This window comes from Olea europaea, unplaced genomic scaffold (assembly GCF_002742605.1).
Source record: "Olea europaea var. sylvestris unplaced genomic scaffold, O_europaea_v1 scaffold327, whole genome shotgun sequence".
In the NCBI taxonomy this organism is placed as follows: Eukaryota; Viridiplantae; Streptophyta; class Magnoliopsida; order Lamiales; family Oleaceae; genus Olea; species Olea europaea.
This window is the reverse complement of record NW_019251603.1, coordinates 367,399-376,070: the sequence shown is the minus strand read 5'-3', so window position 1 is coordinate 376,070 and position 8,672 is coordinate 367,399.

The window sequence follows — 8,672 nt, the reverse complement described above, 5'->3', positions numbered from 1 at the left end:
TTCCTTGTTCTCCCTGCACTTAATTTTAGAGTATTCACATTGTTTTTACATAAAGAATGAGTGCCCGCGATCAGCTGTCCCGGAAATTTGAGAATCAAGATGGAAGTGGTGTCTGTTGTTTTTCCTCGTATAGGGAATCAGGTTTGAGCACTCGGTATACAGCATGGCTAACAGCTCCCTCACATTGCCCCCGGCGGGGGGGGGGGGGGGGGGGGGGGGGAGTGCTCGTGCCAATAAAAAATGTGTTGGTCAAGGTTTAGTTCTGTTTCTTCGGTAGGGAGAAAAATAATTTCAAAAGATGTCCAGTTGTTTTCATTGTCAATTTTTGTACAATGTAAATTTGTCGTGAGAAATCAGATTCCAACACAAATAATGTAATCAAGCATTTAAACTTGCAAGAAGAGAATGGGCATTAGCTCCTAAAAATTGATTGGAGTTGACTGGACCACGAACATGCACTGCTAGCTAGGTACCTTTAATTGGGTTCCTTGCCTTATTTTGCACGTGGATACATTTAAACTTAAATTTGGCATTGAATTGCCATGACCCGAGTCACTATATATGCCGGATGGATCCAGGATTGGATTCAAAATCGAGCAACTACTTGGAAAAAAAATTTTACACATAAAAAATTGGTTTTTGACCCCCCCCCCCCCCCCCCCCCCAAAAAAAAAAAAAACATCCCCCCCCCCCCCCCCCCCAAAAAAAAAAAAAAAAAAAAAAAAAAAAAAATGGGGGGGGGGGGGGGGGGGGGGGGGGGGGGGGGGCCCAAATCCGTCTCTACATATATGTATCCTAGGATTGAGACATGTTTGAAACTCACTCGAGTCAGTTTCTGACTATTTTCCTAGTCTTTCATGGTACGTCACGCGTTTACGATTTCATTTTGAAATATATTTCTTTTAGCTATTTCAGGTTTCTAGTGACATTGTTTCTTCCAAAAATATCAAAGATATCGAAAAACCTTTTGTTCAAGAAATTACATATATTGAAATAGCGAACACTTTACGTGCCCGACTATGGTGGCGTTGATATTTTGTGGTAACATTGCACTTTTTCATAGATGAAGTTGAAAATGAAAAATCCAACTGAATGGTTATGAGAGAGAGAGAGAGAGCTTGAACCTGGCAGGCCAGTGAAGAAAGGGTGGTCCAGCTCGATCGGCTCTTGTAGGGAACAGGTGGAAAGTTACCAGGTCTATGTAAACGCCTATGTTATTATCCTAAATTAATTTGAACGAGCAGGTACCTAATTTGGTTAATAATTAAATTTAGCTAAAAATCACCTATCATTGAGTACCAAAATTCAGGAAAGTTTTACCCTCAGCCAGATTCATTTGGCATGTACTGGACAGCATCATGAAACAATATTTAAGGAAGTTCCTTTTCAAGCAGATTCCGGGCTTTTTGAGAACAACATCCAAAAGGAAATTCCTCATGAAAGATGAAGTTGAAAAATGAAAATAAGTGTGATTGTGATGTTCGATTGCCATCTCATTCCGTGAAGCATGGAAAAAAAGAAAAAGAAAAAAAGAGGTTAGCATCCATCCTTGATGTGGCTCAATGGTATTGAGACTGCAAACACGAAAGTCACGCAATCAAAGATGGACACTTTGCCAAATGTTTATATATTCTTGTAAACCATACTGTCCCTTTATGTGATAATTTTGTTATATGGGCTCGTCTAGCCCGTAAGGACGAAAAAGCCTAAATCCTATTTTATTTTCTTTTAGGTCAACAAAAGTGACATATATATAGACACAAAAAGGTCCCAAAATCGTGGCTGTGGGCAAGAGGAGACAAAAAAAGGCTGCTTGGAAGAAATCTAAATCCGTGGCTGCTATATATATAAAGCATAGAGACTTTGGCTGAAAAATAAAAGGAAGAAATCCAAGCTATTGGAAGGGAAGTTTTTTTTTCAATATTTTGGGTGTGGATTCACACAGGCTTTTTTTCTTCTCTACATAGTACAAATTGGAGATTTATCTAAGGTGTATATTGGGTACTCTAGAGGTATAGTATTCAAAGTGGGTTCTGACAAGTTTAATTAAATTGGTGATTTGTGGTGAGATTTTTTGTTGTCCTTGGTATTTTCAATTTGTTGAGAATTCAAGTTTTGGGGTATGAACTTGAATATTGTAATGTATATTTTTATTATAGTGGATTTGGCCGGAGTTGTCCCGTGATTTTTTTGCTCTACATTGGAGGATTTTTTCACGTAAAAATTTGATGTGTTTGCTTTGATTATTTTCTTGCATATTTAATCACTCTAAACAGTTGCTTGGATTGGTGAATTATTCTTGCAATTAGTGAAATTGCCCAACAAAGTGGTATCAAAGCTCAGGTTCTGTGGGAGTAGAGAATACCTGAGGCACTATGATTAAATTATTGATTTCAAATTATTCTATTTTGAAACCTATGATGGAGGATATCTTTTATTGTAAGGATTTACATGAACCTATTGAAGGTAATAATGCTAAGCCAAGCAATATAAGTCATAGTGACTAGACGAAGATGAACATGAAAGCTATTGGATATATTAAACAATGGGTTGACCTTAATGTATTCCATCATATATGTTAAGAGACAGATGCCCATAGTCTTTGAGAGAAATTGGAGAGTCTCTATGAGAGGGAGATTGCTCAAAATAAAGCTTTTGCTATTAGAAAAGCTTGTGAATGTGAAGTTAAAAGAGGGAAAATCAGTTGATGAGCATTTGAGTAAATTTTAAGACTTGATAAATCAGTTGACCACAATAAAAGTAGTGCTAGATGATGAGATGCAAACACTATTACTTCTGGGTTCATTGCCTGATAGTTGGGAGACTTTGGTGGTATCACTTAGTAACTCTGCTCCGAATGGTATTCTTGAACTTACTCTAGTTAAAGACAATTTGTTTAATGAAGAAATACAAAGGATAGACTTGAGTAGGAATGATGCATAAGCTCTTATTATGGAGAACAGAGGTAGGAATAAAAGCAGAGGTCCTAACAGACGTGGTAACTTCAGAAGTCAGTCAAATGCAAGAGGAAAGGTCAAATGTTTTTATTGTGACAAAGAGGGTCATATAAAGAAACATTGCATGGCTTCGAAAAATAAATTGAGAAAAGAGAAAATTTAGAAGAAGACTGGTCGGAATACAGCAGTTAGCACTTCAGATGAAGAAGTAATTTAGCAGTTTTTTTCGCTAAAACTGAGTAGTGTTGTCATGCTGTAGATTCATTTGTTGAATGAGTTACTGACTTAGCGACTTCTTACCATGTTACTTAAAGACGGGAGTTCTTCACTTCATACAAATTAGGTAACTTTGACAGGGTAAAGATGGGTAATGACAGTTTTGCCAGTATTGTGGGAATTGGTGATATCTATCTTTAGACAAATGTTGGATGCAACTTGATAATGAAGAATGTGCGACATGTTCCTGACATGCGCCTAAATTTGCTATCTATACATGTTTTTGATGAAATAGGGTATGATAGTATTTTGTCAGCAAAAGATGGAAACTAATGAAAGGGTCGATGGTATTTGCTAAAGGAAAGTTTTGTTGCACACTTTACAAGATACAGGTATTTGTATGTAGTGAAGCGGTGAATATAATTGAAAGTAATTATTCACAGACTTATGGCACAAGCGGTTGGCTCATATGAGCGAGAAAGGATTACAAATTTCAGCAAGGAAGTCCCTCATTCTTTTTACCAAAAGTACATCATTAAATTCATGTTATTATTGTTTATTTGGTAAACAACATAGAGTTTCATTTCATATATCCTCAAGTAGAAAATTTAATATTTTAGATTTGATTTATTCTAATGCTTGTGGTCCCATTGAGGTGGAGTCCTTAGGTAGCAATAAATTTTTTCTTACTTTTATTGATGATGCTTCATGAAAGTTATGGGTATTCTTTTTGAGATCAAAAGACCAGGTTTTCCAATATTTTAAGAAATTCCATGCCACGATGGAGTGAGAATGTAGAAAGGTTTTGAAGTGTCTCCGCATTGATAATGAAGGGAAATACACTTCTAAAGTGTTTGAAGATTACTGTTCAAAACATGACATTAGACATGAGAAGACAGTTCCTCATACCCCCATAGCACAACAGTGTTGTAGAGAGAATGAACGGTACTAGTGTAGAAAAGGTCAGAAGTATGTTAAGGTTGGTTGGGTTACCTAAATCATTGTGGGGTGAAGCAGCTCGAACAGCGTGCTACATAATCAATCGGTCTCCATTAGCGCCTTTGGATATTGAGATTCTAGAAAAATTGTGGGCGAGAAAAGATGTTTCTTATTCTTACTTGAAGGTTTTTGGGTGCAAAGCATTTACGCATGTGGCTAAAGAACAATGGTTGAAAATAGATGATAAAGCAAGTCCTTGCAGTTTTGTAGGATACGGAGATGCAGAATTTGGCTATAGATTATGGGATCCAGAAAGGAAGAAAACATTCAAAAGCAGAGATGTGATTTTTCATGAAAATCAGAAGTTGGTGGATTTTGAGAAATCTGGGATCCAAAGACGTGCTGATAAAGGTGTCACTGACCTTACACCTATTTCTTTGCCTTCAGATAGTGCCACTCTGGGGATAAAGACACACGTTGACAGTCATACTGAAGAGCCAGCAGGAGTTGATGAGGATGATTTAGAGGACGTTGAGTAGGGGAAGCAGCCTACTACATCAGAACCTCAGATCAGAAGATCTAACAGGAAGCATCATCCATCAACCAGATATCTAACACTAGATTATGTGTTGGTAACTGATGAGGAGGAGCCAGAATGTTTTCAGGATGTACAATCTCATAAGGACATACAGAATTAGGTGAAGGCTATGCACGAAGAGATAACATTTATGAGCTAACAGAGCTTTGTAAAGGTAAAAAGGCATTGAAAAATAAATGGGTGTTCAAGCTGAAGAAAGATGGTGAAAAGCTAGTAAAGTATAAAACTCGATTGGTGGTAAAAGGCTTCGATCAGAAGAAAGAGATTGACTTTGATGAGGTATTCTCTCCTACTGTCAAAACGACTTCCATTCGAGTGGTTTTGAGTTTAGTAGCTACTTTGGATATTTAGTTCGAGCAATTAGATGTCAAGACAATCTCCATGGTGATTTGGAGGAAGAAATCTACATGGTTCAACCATAGGGATTTGAAGTAAGAGGAAAAGAACATATGTTTTGCAGGTTGAAAAAGAGTTTGTATGGGTTGAAACAGATTCCAGGATAGTCGTATAAGAAGTTTGATTTCTTTATGGTGGGTCATGGTTATACTAGAACATGTGCAGATCATTGTGTTTATATCAGAGAATTCCATGATGGTAACTTCATTATCCTTTTGCTATATGTAGATGATATGTTGATAGTGAGACAAGATGTTCAATTGATTCATAGTTTGAAAGTAGATCTGTTCAAGTTGTTTGACATGAAGGATCTTGGACCAGTAAGGCAAATTTTGGGGATGCATATTCATCATGATAGGAAAGCCAGAAAGTTATGGCAGGAGAAATATGTAGAGAGAGTGCTGGAAAGGTTTAACATGAATAATGCTAAACCTATTGGGACACCACTTGGTAGTCACTTCAAACCGAGTAAAATGACTTATCCTTCTGAGGAAGATAAAGAAAGAATGACAAAGATTCTTTACTCCTCTGCGGTTGGGAGTTTGATGTATGCCATGGTTTGTACTCGGCCAGATATAGCTCATGTAGTTGGGATAGTTAGCAGATTTCTTGTTAATCCCGATAAAGATCATTGGAAGGTAGTAAAATGGATCTTTAGATACTTGAGAGGTATTTCTAAGATGTACTTGACTTTTGGAGGTTCAAAACCAATTTTGGAGGGCTTTACAGATGCAGATATGATTGGTGATCTTGATGGTAGAAAATCAACTTCAGGATGTTTGATTACTTTTGCAGAGGGAGCTGTCTAATGACAGTCAAAATTACAAAAGTGTGTTGTCTTATCTACAAATGAGGCTGAGTATATTGTTTTAACTGAAGCAGTAGAAAAAATAAAAAAAATGCTTTGGATGAAACGATTTCTCCAAGTTTGGGTTTGAAGCAACATGTGTTTTTAGTTAATTGTGACAATCAGAGTGCATTAGACTTGAGCAAGAATGCTACTTATCATTCTCAGACGAAGCAAATTGATGTGAGATATCATTGGCTACGACAGGTAGTGGCAGAACAATTGATATTGTTAGGGAAGATTCAAACAAAGAAAAAATTAGTTGATATGATGACAAAGGTTGTGACTCGAGAAAAGCTTGAGCTTTGTGCCGAACTGGCCAGCATGGACTCTAACTAATCTTTTAGAGGATAATCTCTTTCCTCAGTAAGCTGAAGGAGGATATTGTTATATGGGAAAATTACCTAGATCCCTTCTTTTCAAGATTACATTTTTAAAACAAGTGGGTGAAAGATTAAATTTTAATAACCAGTTGATAAATACTAATTTTTAGATTAATTAATTACACCCACCCACTCTACCACCCCTGAACACTTCTTTTACTCCATACCCCGATTCATTTTCTAACCCACATACACACTCTATCTTTCCCAAAAATTGATCAACACTCTCTTACCAAAAAATCTCATCGATGGCTTTTTCCGCACCCTTACCCTTTAGATTCCGGCCACCTACCACTTCTATCGCCGAAGTTTCGCACAAATCTCTTCTTTGAAAGCTGATGAGCTTATATTTTTAGGAAAGTGTCAATGCAGTATATGGGTCACTAACTAGTCTGTGAGGAGAAGAAAATCAAACATGAACGTGGGGACCATATGGTGAAGAACAATCAGATCTATGACTTCTCTCTCATAATCTTCCTTATCTTTTCAAGAAATAACTGAAGAAGAATCTTGAAAATCTTTATTGAGAAATATTCAGTAATCAATTGGTTGATTTTTTTTTTTTTTTTTTGAAGGTGTTGGTGGAAGTTATGACAGTGATGATTGTTGTTGTGGATTTGAGTTAAAGATGTTAGTAGTGGTGATGGTTATTATTTTTTTGAATAGATTTGTTGTTGTGGTTGGAGATTTGATTTTTTCTGCTCGAGATCTGATTGTGACTGTTTGTGACCTATTTTGTGTTGATTGTGATTAGTTGTGACTTGAGAATCATCTGGTCATAAATAGTCACATTGAATACAAACTTGGTCATAGACGCCGTATCAATTTACCCCAGATCTTGTATCAATTTTTAATCCACACACTCTATTCTTCCCCCAAAAATTAGCTCGGCACTCTCTTACCCAAAAATCAGATCTATGACTTCTTCCCTACCCACCCTTTGGATTCTGACAACCTACCACTTCTCTAACCCGAGTTTCATAAGAGAAGTGTGGTGGTGCTGGTTGGTGTTTTTTGAAGGGTTGGTGGCAGTTATGGAGTGATGATTGTTGTGGATTTGAGGTGAATGTAGTATTTATGATCATCAATTTGAGTTAAAGATGTTAGTAGTGGTGGTGGTTATTATTTTTCCGAACAAATCTGGTGTGGTCGTTGGAGATCTGATTTTTTCTGTTCGAGATTTGGTTATGACTATTTGTGACCAATTTTTTTATTGATTGTGATCGATTGTGACTTGAGATTGATCTGGTCACAGACAGTAATACTGAATACAAATTTGGTCAAAATTAGTCACACCGAAGGCAAAGTTGGTCACGGTGATTCTCAGATAACATAAGTCAGTGAATTGGTCACATATAACACAGGTATGGTCATAGATAACACGGTTGCAAATCTGATAACTACAATGCACCATTACAACCTTCACAAATTTTGGAGATTTTTCTATTACCGGAGTCGGAACAATCGGTGGAATAGTCGTCGGAGTAGTTATTGGAGCATTCACTGCCGCAGTTTGTCAGAACGGTTGCTATACCAATCGTCGGAGCTGCTACCAGAGCGATCGCAGAGTAAATGTCAGAGCCGATGCTATCTTCAGTGGAGAGGTGGAGGGAAGGTAGTGTAGTGGGGTGATATGATGGGGTGAATGAGGTGGGATGGAATAAAAATAATTAATGTATATTATATTATAGTTTAATATTTAATAAATATTTTACCACCTGATTTTTGAAATATTTCAATGAGTTCATTATTTATAAAATGTGTTTTTATAATATTGTAGTTATGTAGTATTCCCTTGTTATATGGGCTTGTCCAGCCCATGAGGAAGAAAAAGTTCAAATCCTCTTTTGTTTTCTTTTGGGTCAACAAAAGTGATACACACACACACAGGTCCCAAACTTGTGGTTGTGGGCAAGAGGGACAAAAAAAGCTGATGGAAGAAGGAAAAACAATTGGAAGGGAAGTTTCTTTCAATCTTTTGGGTGTGAATTCACACAGGTGTTTTTTCTTCTCTACCTAGTACAAATTTTCAGAGAGAGTTTTCTTGTTCCTTTGGTTTCTAGGTATGCAGCAGCTATCCATGCAATTAGTACTTTAGAAGCTCCTCATGGGGTGGTCGAGTTGATGGAGTAGGTGAGCACGGAGCCTTTAGTCACGAGTCCGATTTTCGCTACCAACACTTTCTCGATCGAGTTTGTCGCACTGGGCATACCTAATGCGATTTATCTAGTTGGCGTGGTTTGCAAGCTATTGCATCAGTCCAAAGGTTTACCCAATGCGCATACGTGGGTAACGGCTGCGGATTCCTCCGCAAAAAAAAAAAAAAAAAAAAAAAA